The sequence below is a fragment of the Eurosta solidaginis genome, chromosome 5 (assembly GCF_040869045.1).
Source record: "Eurosta solidaginis isolate ZX-2024a chromosome 5, ASM4086904v1, whole genome shotgun sequence".
NCBI lineage: Eukaryota > Metazoa > Arthropoda > Insecta > Diptera > Tephritidae > Eurosta > Eurosta solidaginis.
Window position 1 is genome coordinate 267921598 of NC_090323.1, and position 17110 is coordinate 267938707.

A 17110-nucleotide genomic window follows, 5' to 3' on the forward strand; every position below is an offset into this window, starting at 1 on the left:
AGACGTTCTTGCTTGTTCCGTTGAATAAATGACGCGATTTAAATAAATGAAATGAGCAATGAGCAGCCGCGCTGACTGAAAAGGACGAGTTTCTAGGTCAACCTGTTCTTAATTTTATTGTTGCTTATATACGCTTTGGGTTACTGACGGAACAAAATAAGGAATACTTTTCCACCATCAAATTAGTTCACTAGAAGGCTGATGTGTAATATGAAAAATATGTGTAAACTGATGTTCGTATAACGGTAAATACCCATAGTCGCTTTAATCAACATGCCACTTGGGGTCAATATGCCACAGGCCAAAAGACCAATTTAGCTCATGTTAGTATGAACGACAAACAGGCAGGTGCCACCCCTTCACCCACACCAATGTGAAACTAAGCAACAGCGCCTACAGCAAAGCAACTAACATGTTTTTTTTTTCAACCAATAGAAAGCTACATCTCTGATTTCACTGTTATTGCGGCTTTTGTTTAAAAAAATTTAAGTTTTCTCTTAGCCAAAGGGTGCAATTTTTCAATTTCCACAACAAAACGGACTCGTAACAAACGCAACAAGCTACTTAAATAAATAACAAACAAACGTTGAATGGAAGTGGGCGTGATTGAAGCAAAAAAGGATAAATATTTGTTAAATACTTTTGAACTGCTTGTGTGGGTGGTCCATAATATGAAACTGAAGAAACTAAAAAAGGTGTGTGTGTGCTTGGTGGGCACTCATATCGCACTAACGAACTATCTCAGACGCATAAAATCGGCACAAACAAAGCATTTAAGACAAGTGCGAAAGAATTGAATTGATTTCCCTGCTACTTTCTCGTCCCGCGTCGCCTACAGAGCATCGATGACATGTAGTCCGTATAGTGTAAAATTTGATTATGTGGAATTTCTATTCTAACACAAAAACAAATGCACATGCACCAATCACCTTTTTCACCATTTAGTTAACAATGCTGCGCAAAAGTAGCATTCCAGCTTTGATGGGCAAAGGTTTTTGCACTTTTTTTGTGTGTGTTTGCGCTACATCACACAGTGCAGCAAAGTGTCATGTTTTTTATGGTATTTTTTGTGGTGCTATTACACCACTAACATACACATTACCTTAGCAGCGACGTTGAACATAAAATCTAAATGAATTGCTGAGAAATTTCACTGCAATGAGGCAATTTCAATGGCAAACAGACGAGGCAACAACTACGAGAAAGCAGCAGCAGCAAAAAGTGTTTGCACAACAACAGAGTTTGCCACTAAGAAAGAAGGAGCTTGTAGCAAGTACCAAGTGCAAATGCCCCCTATGGAATGTCTGGGCAAAGCCTACCAATGTAAATACCTAAACCGGTTTTTACTTACACAAATGCATATCACAGCCAGCATACGTAACCTGGTCACTAAGTAGCAACAACAATAACTGCCAATAAAAACTGCAGAACGAAGAAGGCCAAAATGCCACAGCGTCTAAGATGTTAAAGCCCTACTCACATAAATACATACCAACATGCCTTCATACAATGGCCCCTGTGCTACATCTTTGCAACTTAAAGAAGTAAGCACAGTAGGAAAGAAACGAAAATAAGAGCAGTAAGATCATGTGGAGTCGTCGTTTATATACCAAGTAGTGAATGCTAGAAATAACGGACGCTTGTTCACGCTAATTTCGAATTGGCAAGGCAGGCAGAGGGTTTAAATGACTTAAGCCATGAGCGCGATCCTTTCAAAAGAATTTGCATGTGCTTCCAATTCTCAACCGGCCCATAATATATTCCAAAGACATAGCTTAGACATGTTATCCCTAAAAGAATAAAAGAAAATTATTTAATTTAATTTACTTCTTCGGAGCAGAAGCGAGAGGGCAAAGGGGAGAAGGGGAGGGCAATAAGGATTATCACCTAGTGATACTTCCATATTGAGCCGTTTAACATGCTAGGAGGGCCATATCTAAGGATATCATTCCAAAGAAGAGCGCCACTTATTTGATAATGTCACCGACCAAGGACAATGCAGAATAGAGCTAGCAGTGTTCGAATAGTATTGCTGTGACCCATTGCCAATAACTGGTGTGACAGCGCCTACTCTTCTATACCATACAGAAATTCAAGGTTATGACTCTTTTCGTAGAAATTCTCGGGGCTCTGAGAACAATTCATCAAGTGGACTCTATCGGCATGTCGGAAGTAAACCTGGCGTTAGCATACTTTCCAGCTTCGATTTTAACTCGAACAATAACAGTTACTGTGAGCTTGTAACTGGCCTCATTGCTAGCCTAACTACCTTCGATCACTCAAAAGAGTAATTCGGTGCCGATCTCATTTGGGAAAGTGGATTGATGAACTCCCAGTTCAGCCCGATTAACGTTGCATAATTGCTGAAAGCATTACGAATAACCCCATCGAGCTAGAGAGTCGACAATGACTTCCATCAATTCGGAATGAAATAAAAGGCTCGGCTCTGGATGACCATATGCAGGTATTTATGTCTCAAACTACTGGGCTGTAAGGCATGCATTCCTGCAAACTATCTATCAGCCGTCCAGATTACCTGATATGTTATTGTGAGTACGGGTGGACACGTTTTACTAAAGAGTACAAAAATAAATACAGTAAACGGACCAAAAAATAGTTGTTAGGTAATAAAAAAAAAAAAAAAAAAAAAATAGGCACCCTTTGGCGAGCTCAAAAAACGATTGTATAGCGCTGAAGCTGAGTCTGCTCTAGCGCCAACATGCCAGACAGTCAGCCGATCGTGTGGCATGCAACAAAGGCGTTGTAGCACTCTGCCATATTTCTGCAATGCATACAATACAGTCGTATCGGCCACCCTCCTACCCCTAACCTACTTCAACTGAGTTGCTCAGGATTAGAAAATCGTGCGATGCATCCCAACTTCATTATTCGCATTTCAATTTCATTTGGCCGCTTTTAGTTTTGAGTGGCTTTCGGTTGTTTTCTTCTGATTGTTGTTTGCTACTCTGGTCTCATCTACTCATTGTATTCTAGATGGATTGTTGAAATTGCTTCAAGCAGCACTTTTTTAATAATTTTTTTGTTTTTCTGCTGCTTCTTCTACTTTATACGACCTGTTCAAGAAGAAGAATTATTTATTCAAGTTTTGCTTTTTTCCCATTTGGTTTTTTTCTTTTATTTGCTTTCGTGTGTATTTGTAATGCAACTTTAGTCATTCAACCTAAAACTTGAACGCTTAAGTACATTTCTGGATGGCGCAGCTAAGAATTTGGCTTGCCCTCATCATCCTTTACACTTCTTCATTTCGCGGGTCTCCCTCTCCTTAGAGTCTTAGCAGTCGTATGTGGCCAAAATATTTTTGGTTTCCCACGCTATAATGACCGATAGATGGCCGACTAACTAGCTGCCCAGCCCATCGCAGCTCAGCTCATCTCAGGCATTTTTTTTTTCTTACGAGCAGGAAAAGCAGTTCAGCCCAATGTTTTTATTGACATGACATATCTGTGTGTGTGTGTGCGTGTGACTTATTGTTTGTAAGACACTCCTTGCCCATTCAATTGTAGGTAAATACTGTTTACGTACGTGTCTTCGTGCATACTTTTTAAATCTCTCCAAATCCTGTGCTTTGGGTTGTCGCCCACGTTTAACTCTCACTCCTCCGGGATGTTATATTTGTTGTTACGCTTTACACTTTTCCAAATGATATTAACCTTTTGATATTCTTTGTTTGCTCTGCTTTTATTCTAATTTTATTTCACTCAAGCCTTGAGTGAGACTTTTGGGATTCCCATCAACCCTGCTTCACTTATTGCATAGACCGCGAGTTATGTATGTATGCAAAACTTTCGAATGCTTTATCTGGTACATGTATATGTGTTTATGCCAAAGAGATTAGTGAATAAACATAAGTTCTTTTTACCTTTGGGAGCTCACACTGAGTTAGTTTTATTGTAGCGAAAATAATTTTTATTTCATTTTTTGGTAGTTTTGTTTTCTAGAAAAGATGTTGCCCTCATGTTGCACTCTTAGATTCTAACCTTTGAACAAGGTCACCTGGTGTTATGCAAAATGGTGGCACAAATACAGGGTAACCAGACACCTTTTTTATGCAGTGGAAAATATTTTGTGAAAGGAACACACGAAATCACTAGAGAGCTGAGAAGAATCAACAGACTGACATTATTTTCAGAAAATAAAACTACATTAGAGAGTGGGAGGTTTATTACAGTCTACAGAGACGGCAGCATATCCGGGTCAATCAGTAGTACCAACTTGCTGTCTCTTAGAGTCTCTTCCATTAAATTCTATACTATATAGAGAGCAGTTAGGATGCTTGAGGACAATGTCTGCCAGAATCGGATATCGCGCGGACATGTCAAGACACAGGAATATTGCAAGTAATTAATTTGTTGATAAGAAGACTAAGAAAGATTACGAAATGGATAATGTGGAAAAGAGCTATGGAAGATTGTTTCTGGTCTCAGGGTTTTTATGACTATGTACGGATAGAGAAAGAATGAGTTTACTTCTCAAAGTAAACAAATCTACGGAGCAAGTACTTACGGGTACCGATACTCCGATGATGGCGTCTACTAACAAAATGTCACAAGCTGTCCGAATAGGGGGGAAGAGAGGTCGATTTAAGACTTTCAGAACTACAAACAAGACGATTCGGAATTCTAGGCGCACGGTTTTTCAACACTCTGGAATAGGTAATGAAGGAGGATATAAGGGAGTTGGCATAACGTGCTTCGAAAGGAGCTGACGAAAAGCTCCGAATAAGAAGCTGATACGAAGTTCCCAAAAAAAAAAAAGCTGACGCGAAGTGTCATGAAAGGAGCTGACACAAAGTTCCAAAACGGACAGAACCACATAAGGTAGCTGATGCAATGTGTCGAGTACTTTATTGTTAACGTGAAATTCCCAGAACGTAGCTGTCTAGAAAGATCCAGTAAGATACACGGAGAGCTTATTCGATTTCTTCGAAACTTCGAGTTTATTTAAGGTTATAGAGGAATATTTTCCAATTTTGAATGGTTAGTCGCATGCTTTAATATTTTTGCATTGTTTTTTAAAAGGTTGAAACACATAACGAAATAGTTGGCGCATTAGAAATTCGATCTACCTGTAACTAAAGAAAATAGTTCAAAATGTGTAGAATGTCATTTAACATAATTTCGCTGATCAAAAGTAGGCTACACATCGTCACTCTAGTGAGTTTTGTTATAAATAAGACGCCAAGCATCTCGCTACTGCTGTGTAACGTAGGCAGCTGTAAAAGTTTTAACTGACTGCAGTAGGGAGGACGATTCCTTGATGGATTCAAATCGTTCTCAAATCTCATTAATGGTGTTTTTTTCGAGAACTTACTATGACAATATCCGCTAAAGAACCATCAAAAACGGGATTCAAGGGGTTGTGTAGCGTAACCCTCTCAAGGGGTTGCCAGCGCAATACATAGCTTCTCCAACCCAATTGTCAACCTCACCTACACGCGGCGAATCCTGTTTCATTAAAAGACGAGGCTCTGGCGACCCCAAGCTCCTCATGGAACTAGGGGGTGTAGAGGGAGGCATGGTCTTGAATGTTTAATGTGGTCATATATGTAAATCGCTCCCGAGGTCTAGTACCTTAATGGTGCTTTGTTACCGAAACGTACCGGATCTATATCCGGCAAAGGACCATCAACATCGATAGCACTCCCCAAAACCTTCGGGGAGTATCTTTATCGTTAATACAATAACAACAACAACCATCAAAAACGATCAAATTCACCAAAATCTTGAGTAGTCTCCCATTGCGACAAGAAGAAGATGACGAAGAAGACTTGACGGATCTCATTGTAAATTTTTAAGCAAAATTTGTTTCTAGACCCATTCGTTTTTATCACAATGAATGTGCTAACGTGGACTCCAGTTCATCGATGAACCATAACACCAATTCTCCGGCATGTACACCATTCAACCATCTATTAGAAATGCGAATTTTTTTTAAATTTGTTTTTTTTTTTCAGATTTTTCGTTTTTCCCGCTGTCAATTCATTTTACAATTCTCATACAAATTCCACAAGTTAAAACGAACTTGCCATCTATCCCTTCAACCATCCGTCATTGCTTAACACAAGTCCAGTTGCAATAACTTAGTATGTACTACGCTGATTGTTGTTAGCCAAGTTATGTAGCCAGCATTGACTTTTTGAGAGTTCACGAAAGCGCAGAGATGCCATTGTGACAACAAAAAAAGGTGAAGATAAAAAAATTATGCAAAAAGCAGCTGCGTGGCTATCATTGTTCGACAGCTGCAGGCATCTGAACTGTGTGCAATGACGCCCTGAGCTACTCTATGAATGGTGGCAGCGCGTAGAAGTGCATTTCAGTTGTAAATATTCCAAATGAGTCTAGTCTGCAGAAATTTTATGGATGCAAATCAAGTTGAGCAAACTGCTGCAGAGTATTTAAAGTTGTGAAACTAATTTAATATTCGTAAGTCATTTGAAGAATATCGTCTTTCGTTAGTTGAGTTCGATGAATGTAATATTATTGGGCGCGGCTGGGTATATTAATCAGTAGAATAAAATGATTCTAAGACCGTAATTTAAAGTAACTAATAATTTCCTCCCTATTTCCTTTGTAATTTCATTCTTCATTGGTAATTGTGATCTTCTAATATTTTGAAAGAACTTAAATTTAGATGAGTTGAAGTTAGATTAGTAATTTCATGCTTCCACAATTTTTAAAAATTTTGCAAAGTAATTTGAATATAGCCAGAATTACCTTATTGGCATTTCATTAGAAAAGCATTATCGAATTGATTAAACAAACAATCCCAAAATAGTTTTACAGTTATTTCGTATTAGTTCCCAAATTATCAATTAAACTCAACTTATGCTGACATTGTGCCGAAAAGATCCCAAAATGACCCTGAAGCTGACTCGAATTGTACCCGAAATGATCATGGAGTGGTTACGAGTTAATCCGGTGATTTCAAAATGGTCCCGACAATAACCAAACTCATCCTCAAAAAATCTCGAACTAATCTCGAAATGGTTCCAAAAACAACCCCCAAATCGTCCTGAATGAACCAGAAATGATTCCAAAAATTCAGTTCCGAATAAGTGAAGATTTAGCTACTACCGAACTAGTGCTTACTTGACACTTTAGGTGTAGCTCTGAATCAGAAATTTGTATCGCTAGTTATTGATCTCCCTATAGCAATGGTTCCCAACCGGTGGTCCGCGGACCACCGGTGGTCCGCGGAAGCCAAAATATGGTCCGCGAATGATTTGAAATTTAACGGTTGGTAAACAAAAACTATCCACATATGGCATGGCAAAATAACGGTTGCTCCACATATATATATTTATTTTCCATGTATTTTGTTTCTGTAATTTGAGCCTAATGCCAAATCGTATTACCAAAAAAGTTATTATGCCAAATTTCGCTGCTGTAGGACCCCCCTCCATAAAATAAGAATACATAAGTGAAATCGGAATAGCGATTGTGATTTTCTTAAAAAGTAACAGCTATTGAAGGTAGCAGTCACTCTCTTCACTGATACTGAAAAAACAGTGCGTCGCTCATAACTAACCCAGTCATTTGTTATATTTCAGTTTCTGTAATAGCATTTCGTATTACTTTACTGTGTGAGGAAGGGAATTGATCATTACTGATCGTTGTTCTTAACTTTATTTTTTGAATTTGTCCGTTAATGGTACAGGTAAGTAGACATTTTAATTAAATTGTTTTCGTTGGTCTAAAAAACTTCGATTTCTGGAATACCATGTACATTTTAAAAGCGTATATTTCTGTTTAAGTGAGCTCACGATTATGTGTAAATGGTGTTGAATCAGTGCATATCAAATTGCTGTTGTGATATCGTAATTTTAATGAAACATCAATATAGGTATATGCATATGCACATGTGAAGTAACATGGTTCAATTACAAGGTTACCTATTCCATGCAAGGAAGAACAGCTGATGTTCCTTGTAAGAACACTATCGGTTAGATAACTAGAGGTCACGACTTTAAATGTTTATGAACTTCTAAAAGTCGAATTGATAATTCTAGTGCAAAGATTTGTTATTCGTGGGTTCGTAGTACATTTTTTTTTGTTTTTGTGTTATATAAAAAATAAGTACCTCCCGTGACAAAACCAAAACAAGTATCGATTAGTTTTCCACCTGCTTACTTGGTTATGCATTTGTCACGAGAGAGCTACTTACTTGGATTTGTTGTGTCACGGGAGAAGCTAACTTAGGCTACGCGCACACTGCAACCGATTTTTGTAGTCCGGCACGGCCGGCAAATTCGAGCGCGTTCTATTTGCACGGACGAGCAAAAGTTTGTTTACATTCGGGTGAAATCGAATGAAACTTGCGAGCACATTTAAAACACATGTGTGCGGATGTGTGTTTGCTGATGGACGACAAAAGTCCGTTGCAGTGTGATCGTAGTGTAACACCAAGATAAATATTTTTTATAATGTCTGAACTTACGGTTTTTTTCCTAGTTTTTATTTAGCTCTATTTTTTTTTTAATTTTATTTTAAGGACATGGCGCCCAAGAGAAAATACGACAGTAACTACATAAAGTTTGGATTTACCTCGATAGAAAATAAGGGAGAAATAAAACCACAGTGTGTTATATGCTCAACTGTCCTCGCAAATGAAGCTTTAAAACCGGCGAAGTTAAAACGCCACTTAGACACGGTACATCCGAATTTGTCTGACCGTCCAGTAGAATTCTTTGAAGGAAAATTAGAAAACCTAAAAAAAATGAAACTCGGACCTAGTGGTACGAGATTTTCAGCATCACAAAAATCATTAGTAGCTTCGTTTGAGATTTCTAAATTGATAGCACAATCTAAAAAACCTCATACAATCGGGGAAACGCTTGTGAAACCCTGTATGATCAAAGCCGTCGAAGAAGTACTGGGATTAGAGGCCAAGAAAAAAATTTAGGATATACCTCTGTCCAATAACACCGTCAAAGCCCGAATTGAGCTAATGTTAAATGATATAGAGGAGCAACTTTTTTCAAAAATCCAAAAATCTCCATTTTTCGCTTTGCAGTGTGATGAATCGACCGATATTTCAAATTGTTGTCAACTACTGGTATTTGTTCGCTTTTTAGATGAAAACGTAATTAAAGAAGAATTATTGATTTCACGGGAGCTGGAAACAACATCGAAAGGTATGGACGTCATGAATTCAATAGCGGAATATTTTGGTAAGCATAATCTGATGTGGGATCACCTCGTTTCTCTCTGCACTGATGGTGCTCCAGCAATGTTAGGTTCACGTTCTGGTTTGTCGACTTTAGTTAAACAGAAAAATCCCAATGTAATAACGTCACATTGTTTAATTCATCGCCAGGCATTAGCTTCTAAGACTTTACCCGTATGCCTTAATGATACGTTGCAAATGGCCATAAAAGTTGTGAATGTAATTAAAAGCAGCGCATTAAATACACGCCTTTTCAAAAAGCTGTGCACTGATATGGAGTCTAACCATGAAGCACTTCTTTTTCACACAGAAGTTCGATGGCTTTCGAAAGGTAATATGTTGGCAAGATTGTACGAACTAAGGGCAGAGGTTGAGATATTTCTGGTTGATAAAAAAATGAATGATATTTCAAAACAGTTTACTATTCCGACGTGTCAGCTAAATTTGGCTTATCTTGTGGACATTTTCGAACATTTGAATAAACTGAATATGCAACTGCAAGGTTCCGGAAATAAACAATTACAAAACGTCGGAAATATATTCATTTTTGAAGACAAACTTCGAGCTTTTATTTGCAAACTTCAGTTGGGGATAAGTAAACTTGAAGAAAAAAATTATTCTGCGTTTGCGACATTTAAAACTCTTGTGGAAGACAAAAAGTATGGCTCGAGTGTAGCAAATATCCAAAAAAACATTAAAACTCATTTACAAATGTTGATTGATGAATTCAATCGTTACTTCCCAGAATATGCCGAAGAAGCTATAGTTGATCAAAAACTGATTCGTAGCCCTTTTACCATGAACGTAAGTGAAGTTGCTGAAGGAATCCAGGAAGAACTGATAGAACTCCAAAATGACAGAAACTGCAAGGATGCTTTTGAATCGAATTCAATAGAGTCGTTTTGGTGTAAAAAAGCTATTTTTTATAACAAACTTCGAGAAATTGCCTTGCGTTATTTGATATGTTTTTCAACGACTTATTTATGTGAGCAGGGATTTTCTGCTTTGTTGGTAATTAAAAACAAGGCAAGGAATCGTTTGGAAGTAAGTGATGATCTGCGTGTAGCTTTAAGCAACAGCATTAGTCCGAGGATCCACGAGCTCGTACAGAATATACAAGCTCAAAAATCACATTGATACCAAATTACCGAACATTTTTTAAATTTATTTTTGTGTACATAAATACCCATTGAGGTTTTAAATAAAGTTCGATTTGATTTTTAAATTTTTTTATTATACCTACTTAACTAGTGGTCCCTGGCACCAACAGAAAGGTAAAAGTGGTCCCTGGCCTAGAAAAGGTTGGGAACCACTGCCCTATAGGAACGCTCCCTGCAAAAATTTATAGCGTGTTCCTTTATTTTGACTTTTTTTAACTTAAGTGCTGAAAAATTTATGTAAACTCTAAAATCACTCATGGTTTGCTAAAACTATAATCACAGAAAGTCAACAAAACACAAAAACTCTTTTGTTTTCAGTTACGCAGTGGGCGCGCTGTTATGAAAGCAACACAACAAAAGAAAATACAGCTGTCAAAATATTTATTGTTCGAAACAAATGCATTCAAATGCAAATTTATACATATATACATGTGTATAGACAAGTAAATATACAATTACAAAGTATTTTTAAGCATATATGTAACAGCATGCATTCGTTGCCTCTTACACCCCAATCTATGTAGAACCGCATATATCAACTATAGTCTTCGATCACGGCACTGTAAGCACGCAACAAAAAAGCGCAAGCAGGTACAAGTTACAGGGCAGCTAAGATTCTATAGAAAACACTATTTGCCTATCCAATAGACGAAGCTTTAATACAGTTAAGATGTAGGGCAAGGGCTCTCTACACCTTTAAATACGAAAGTTGAATCACGACTATTGCTGGTGAGGCTGTAAGCTAACGAAATTTAAATACCGTCTCGATTATATACAAATCTACAACTTTTTATTTACATACATATGTGATTCCCAAAGGACTGACACAGTCCGTCACGGCACTTTACAGCAAGACTTGGAAGGGTCTAACTTTCTAATCAGTATCTAAATATGGACTGCAAACTATTTGAGTGATCGCCAGCGTCGGTCCAGTTTAGAAATGTTATTTCAAAACCAGAAAGAAATTTTTACATATCATAGCTCTCTTCCTTACGCGAAGACAGAAGCTCTGTCAAACCACCGCGCTCAGAGCTGCCTCATGGACTGTCTTTCTATGCAACCCTGAACATTACCTCACGGACCATCTTTCTAACATTATTTACACATTAATGAAACAGGATTCGCCACGGATAGGTGAGGTTGACAATTGGATTGGAGAAGCTATATTTTGGGAAGGCTACACCTTTAAAGGGTTGCGATATACAACCCCTTGAATCTATTTGGTATTTTAGTCGCCCCTTACGACAGGCATACCTACCGCGGGTATATTCCTAACCCACTGAAGGTGTCTGTCTCAGTGATGTCTAACCATCTCTAGCCCCTTTCATGTTCGACCACTTTTTGATAACAGTCAAAACTCCGATGACAAGATCCACTTATGTCTTTGGTTATTGATAAGTTTCGTGCTTCGTGTAGCACGTTCTTATATTTATCGACGGAAGAAAACGCATATGGTGCCTCAAGATGTGACGGAAGCGCTCTCAATTGCTAGAATATCCGCTTGGAAAGCAATATTTGATCTTAAGAACAGTATGCGGAGTGCGAATTTTAGCTGTTCGACGAATACCCTTGTACCCTGTTCCGCATTCTATTTTGAACCCAACCCATCTGCGTAGAGTGAAATGACTTCCTCCCCACATATGTACTATATCGCCTGCGCAATCCATTCTCGAGGGAGAGTTTACCTTAAAGTTCTTGTCAAAGTTCAATGTGGGTGAACGATAGTCTGTTGTCGCATTCACACAGGGAAGCTTATTTAGTGGCAACACTGCATCTCGCTCCAGCCTCCAGACTGAGTATAATAGCAGAACTAAGAGAGAACAGAATGTAGACCCAAATTTTTAACCAAATCGAAATCTGTCTAAATTGAAATTACATTTAGCAAAAAGCGTCAAAGATGCTCTCAAAAGCATATTAAAGAGCAACAACAATGAGTGAATTTAAGTTATTCAAATTAATAACAAATGCCTTTTAAAAATGGGTCGTCATGGCGTATACGTAATTTCCATATAAAATGCATATTAGACAGCAGCGTGCATAATATATAGCGACTAAACAGTAGCTAATGCGAAATTTTGTATATTAATTTCAAGCAGGAAATGGCGTAGTTCATATAAATTTAATGCTAATATTATTGCAAATTTCACGTTGCAACGCAAAATTATTGCGACGAAAGTTTTTTTGCATTACAATCAGCCGCTCGCATTGGCTTCACTAGCCTAAGCACCCACATAAAGTGGACTAAATTTGTTTAAATGTATGTATATGTGAAAATGTATTTTGCGAATGCTTAAATTATTCATATGTAAGTATGATTGTAAACAAAGTTGCTTCATTATATTTTCACGCTTATTGCAAGAATTTTTTACGGATCAGCAAAAACGAACCGGGCCGCCTATATTGGGTTTGCAGCTTTCGTTTGTGTCGTGTGCTGTTATGCTGCTGTGCTAAAGTAGCGGTACTTTTTTGCTAACAAAGTGTTTCCGGTTTTGCATTAATTTCTTTTGTAAGTATGTATGTGTTTATATTTGTGTGTGCGTTTTTTTACTACACGACTGTAATGATTATTATTATTCTTGTATGTTGAGAATTGCAAACTACAAAGTGCGCCATAAGAGCGAGAGATGAAGAGGGTATGAAAGCAGAAGTATGTGTGTGTGCATTTGTTGCGCTTTAAAGCAGAAGTTTTACGTTTTGAACACGTTTCACAGCTTAAGCGGAAGCTAACACAAGCAAAAGTTTTTCTTGCTTTATCCGTTTAATTTCAATTTTTTTATACTCAGTTGAGCAGAGCTCACAGAGTATATTAAGTTTGATTGGATAACGGTTGGTTGTACATATATAAAGGAATCGAGATAGATATAGACTTCCATATATCAAAATAATCAGGATCGAAAAAAAATTTGATTGAGCCATGTCCGTCCGTCCGTCCGTCCGTTAACACGATAACTTGAGTAAATTTTGAGGTATCTTGATGAAATTTGGTATGTAGGTTCCTGAGCACTCATCTCAGATCGATATTTAAAATGAACGATATCGGACCATAACCACGCCCACTTTTTCGATATCGAAAATTTCGAAAAACCGAAAAATTGCGATAATTCATTACAAAAGAGAGATAAAGCGACGAAACTTGGTAGATGAGTTGAACTTATGACGCAGAATAGAAAATTAGTAAAATTTTGGACAATGGGCGTGGCACCGCCCACTTTTAAAAGAAGGTAATTTAAAACTTTTGCAAGCTGTAATTTGGCAGTCGTCGAAGATATCATGATGAAATTTGGCAGGAACGTTACTCCTATTACTATATGTACGCTTAATAAAAATTAGCAAAATCGGAGAAGGACCACGCCCACTTTTTAAAAAATATTTTTTTAAAGTAAAATTTTAACAAAAAATTTAATATCTTTACAGTATATAAGTAAATTATGTCAACATTCAACTCCAGTAATGATATAGTGCAACAAAATACAAAAATAAAAGAAAATTTCAAAATGGGCGTGGCTCCGCCATTTTTAATTTAATTTGTCTAAGATACTTTTAACGCCATAAGTCGAACAAAAATTAACCAATCCTTTTGAAATTTGGTAGGGGCATAGATTTTATGACGATAACTCTTTTCTGAGAAAATGGGCGAAATCGGTTGATACCACGCCCAGCTTTTATACACAGTCGTCCGTCTGTCCTTCCGCATGGCCGTTAACACGATAACTTGAGCAAAAATCGACATATCTTTAATGAACTTAGTTAACGTGCTTACTTGAACTCACTTTATCTTGGTATGAAAAATGGAAGAAATCCGACTATGACCACGCCCACTTTTTCGATATCGAAAATTACGAAAAATGAAAAAAATGCCATAATTCTATACCAAATACGAAAAAAGGGATGAAACATGGTAAGGTAATTGGATTGTTTTATTGACGCAAAATATAACTTTAGAAAAAACTTTATAAAATGGTTGTGACACCATATTAAGTAGAAGAAAATGAAAAATTTCTGCAGGGCGAAATAAAAACCCTTAAAATCTTGGCAGGTGTTACATATATAATTAAATTAGCGGTATACAACAGATGTTGTTCTGGGTCACCCTGGTCCACATTTTGGTCGATATCTGGAAAACGCCTTCACATATACAACTACCACCACTCCCTTTTAAAACTCTCATTAATACCTTTAATTTGATACCCATATCGTACAAACTCATTCTAGAGTCACCCCTGGTCCACCTTTATGGCGATATTTCGAAAATGCGACCACCTATACAACAACCACCACTCCCTTTTAAAACCCTCATTAATACCTTTAATTTGATACCCATATCGATATTAAAGAATGCTTGAAATATTGCAATATTCGACTATTTGCGGATGATGCATTGATAACCATTAGTGAAAGAAGTGAGGGCTTTGCGGTATCGAAAATGCAAGAAGACTTAGACTCCCTTTACAAATGGCTATGTCATAGAAAGTTGAAAGTGAACGTGGATAAAACCAAAAGTATGATATTTTGCAAAAATCAAAGCATTATGGGTGCCAATACCCTTAGCAATATTACTCTGAAGATAAGAAATGTTGAAATTCAGCAAGTAGACAAGATCAAATACCTAGGAGTCTGGATCGACAAAAACCTTAGATTTGGAGAACACATAAATTATTTAGAAAACAAAATTGCAAAAAAAATTGGTTTTATGTACAGAACTTGTAAATATATTAGTCAACGACACAAATTATTAGTGTATCGATCAATTATTGAACCGCACTTTATCTATTGTCCAACAATCCTGCTATTAGCAAATGACACACAAATAAAAAAACTGCAGATACAACAAAACAAGGCAATGCGATTAATTTTAAAATGTTCGCTTAGAACACCAAAAACTACAATGCTAAATATGTTAAACTGGCTCAGTGTAAAACAGTCGATATATTATTTCACATTGAAATTTATACATCATATGAAATTAGGAATAACACCGAATTATCTGAACGGGAGAATACATTTTAATCATGAAATACATAACTATGGAACTAGAAGCAGCGGAAATATAAGACTGCCTAGAGTAAGAACGGAGTTCGCGAAGAAGACTTTAGAATATATAGGTTATAAAATGTACAATGAATTACCAAATGCGATAAAAGACTGTGAAAATATTAATAAGTTTAAAGCAAAATTATTTTTATACTGTAAGTCATTAAGCATGTAATGTATACAATTTATTTATATATATATATATATATATTTTTTTTTTTTTACCTTGAACTAGGTCTTAAAGACCGTAAATAAATAAATTATTATTATTATTATATATCGTACAAACACATCCTAGAGTCACCCCTGGTCCACCTTTATGGCGATATTTCGAAACGACGTCCACCTATGGAACTAAGGATTACTCCCTTTTAAAATACTCATTAACACCTTTCATTTGATACCCATATCGGACAAACATATTCTAAAGTCACCCCTGGTCCACCTTTATGGCGATATTTCGAAACGGCGTCCACCTATAGAACTAAGGCCCACTCCCTTTTAAAGTACTCATTAACACCTTTCGTTTGATGCCCATATTGTACAAACAAATTCTAGAGTCACCCCTGGTCCACCTTTATGGCGATATCTCGAAATGGCGAACACCTATAGAACGAAGGCCCACTCCCTTTTAAAAATACTCATTAACACCTTTCATTTGATACCCATATCGCACAAACATATTCTAAAGTCACCCCCGGTCCACCTTTATGGCGATATCTCGAAAAAGCGAACACCTATAGAACGAAGGCCCACTCCCTTTTAAAAATACTCATTAACACCTTTCATTTGATACCCATATCGTACTAACAAAGTCTAGAGTCACCCCTGGTCCACCTTTATTGCGATACCTCGAAAAGGCGTCCACCTATAGAACTAAGGCTTATTCCCTTTTAAAATACTCATTAACTCCTTTCGTTTGATACCCATATTGCATAAACGAATTCTAGAGTCACCCCTGGCCCACCTTTATGGCGATATCTCGAAACGGCGTCCACCTATGGAACTAAGGATTACTCCCTTTAAAAATACTCATTAACACCTTTCTTTTGATACCCATATTGTACAAACAAATTCTAGAGTCACCCCTGGTCCACCTTTATGGCGATATTTCGAAAATGCCACCACCTATACAACAACCACCACTCCCTTTTAAAACCCTCATTAATACCTTTAATTTGATACCCATATCGTACAAACACATTCTAGAGTCACCCCTGGTCCACCTTTATGGCGATATTTCGAAACGGCGTCCACCTATAGAACTAAGGCCCACTCCCTGTTAAAGTACTCATTAACACCTTTCGTTTGATTCCCATATTGTACAAACAAATTGTAGGGTCACCCCTGTTCCACCTTTGTGGCGATATCTCGAAACGGCGTACACCTATGGAACTAAGGATTACTCCCTTTTAAAATACTCATTAACACCTTTCATTTGATACCCATATCGTACAAACGCATTCTAGAGTCAAACCTGATCCACCTTTATGGCTATATCCCTAAATGGCGTATACCTATAGAACTATGGCCCACTCCCTCATAAAATACTCTTTAATGCTTTTCATTTGATACACATGTCATACAAACACATCCCAGGATTTCCCTCGGTTCATTTTCCTACATGGTTATTTTCCCTTATGTTGTCACCATAGCTCTCAACTGAGTATGTAATGTTCGGTTACACCCGAACTTAACCTTCCTTACTTGTTATTTTTCACTTTGAATGTTAA

General features: G+C 37.2%; 1 protein-coding gene and 1 long non-coding RNA gene across 13 annotated transcripts in view; one reads left to right on the plus strand and one right to left on the minus strand.

Moving 5' to 3' along the window:
• dally (division abnormally delayed protein) overlaps positions 1 to 17110 on the minus strand; it is a 398607-nt gene that overhangs the window by 38412 nt on the left and 343085 nt on the right. The window lies entirely within an intron of this gene.
• LOC137253460 (uncharacterized) lies at positions 7403 to 8742 on the plus strand. The gene is made up of 2 exons (XR_010953806.1): positions 7403 to 7677; positions 8512 to 8742. It is a non-coding gene; the product is annotated as an uncharacterized lncRNA (long non-coding RNA).